This window comes from Schistocerca gregaria, chromosome 3, assembly GCF_023897955.1.
Source record: "Schistocerca gregaria isolate iqSchGreg1 chromosome 3, iqSchGreg1.2, whole genome shotgun sequence".
In the NCBI taxonomy this organism is placed as follows: Eukaryota; Metazoa; Arthropoda; class Insecta; order Orthoptera; family Acrididae; genus Schistocerca; species Schistocerca gregaria.
Genome location: NC_064922.1, coordinates 143,548,078 through 143,549,659, shown reverse-complemented (window position 1 = coordinate 143,549,659; position 1,582 = coordinate 143,548,078). Strand labels below are relative to the sequence as shown.

The window sequence follows — 1,582 nt, the reverse complement described above, 5'->3', positions numbered from 1 at the left end:
AGTGCCTAGAAAGATAGATGTTTTTCTTTGTCAGTGTTTCGAATACCAATGCCACCTACCTGTCCTCGGTCCTGAGACAAGCTGCGAGAAGTTGCAATGAGGAAGTAGGCAGGATCCCAGCTGCGCGAGCCGAGCGCAGGGCGTGGCCTTAGCAGGTCAGCCTGGAAGCTGCGCAGCGGCAGAAAAAAAGATCTTCCTTTGAAGATAATTTGGGCACGGAATGAAGTACTGATACAAATAAATGTAGTAATCACATTGGATGTCAGGATGGCCGAGCGGTCTAAGGCGCTGCGTTCAGGTCGCAGTCCACTTCTGTGGGCGTGGGTTCGAATCCCACTCCTGACAATAATTTTTCTTCTCTTACTCAGTTATTACTGGTACTCAACAATGCCTTCCGCAACCCGATTGCAGCAAAAAGAAAAAGATATCTGTGAGAACACCCTAGGGTGTAGTGTTTCAGTGCTACAACCTCCCAACCACCACTGGAATAACAGGTACATATTAAAGTGTTCTTTCGCTTCCTAAGTGCCACAAAGTCATTATGTGTACTAATAAACCCTCTTTCGCTCATCTCTGCTTTCTCCTTTCGTCCTTCAACTGTCAGATCTGTCTTCCATGTAAATAATATGTGATGCATGCTTAAACGCCGAACTGAAATGGACCTCCTTTGTTTTTACCATCCTTTCATGCCTTAAATGCAATATGTAACTTTAATAGATATAACATAATGTAATCAGTATATAAGTAACTATGCTCATTTTTTTAGTATACACATTGCAAGTGAATAACTCTGTGACATCAGAGAAATTCCAGTCGTGTCATTATTTGCCACAACAGACTTGGACATAAACATACAGCAATGAAAATGCACTACGCTCAGAAACGAATATAGGAAAAACTTACCGATGTGCTTAAAAACGAAAAGAATGAAAGGAAAATTAGCAAATGGACAGCATGTCCTAAAAAAATAAATAAGAGTAACAAATACCATAAGCAGATGAACAAAAATTAATATGAAAACTTGTAATTCACAACCATAGAGATGATTAATTTGTTGTTTTTTCTCAAATAAAGATTTGGTTACAAAAAAAAAAAGATTGACGAAAAATTTTTGGTAAGTCAGTTTCCGCAGACAGTCCCTCGGTGGAAGTCATATTTCTTGCTACGCAAAGATGACTCGAAAATTATTTAGCACTTATGTGATCATTTATGATTCATTATGTCCCTCCAGTCTCAAGCATGTACTATGTAAGCAGTATATCATTTTAATATCATCATTTTCGATACTACGCAATGTCAGTAGTAGCAACTGTTTGGAAACGAATTCAGGATTAGGAAGGGAAAAACCTTTCACATTTGCTGTTGACATCGTAATTCTGTCAGAGATGGCAACAGACGTGGCAGAGCAGTTGAAGAGAATGGTAGCGACACTGAAAGACATAATAAGATGAACACGAACAGAAGTAAAACGAACCTAATGGAAGGTAATGACGGCCGTTCCAGGCATAGAAGTGCCAGTCGGAACCGCCTGGTCGCCACATCATCCTCTGCCAGTGGCGTCATTTGGATGCGGTATGGAGGG

The 1,582-nt window shown here is 40.4% G+C and overlaps 1 non-coding gene across 1 annotated transcript; it reads left to right on the top strand.

Annotated features, from left to right (window-relative positions):
• Positions 1–261: 261 nt before the first annotated feature.
• On the top strand, positions 262–345 carry Trnal-cag (transfer RNA leucine (anticodon CAG)). The gene has a single exon. It is a non-coding gene; the product is annotated as a tRNA-Leu (tRNA).
• The last annotated feature ends 1,237 nt before the right edge of the window (positions 346–1,582 follow it).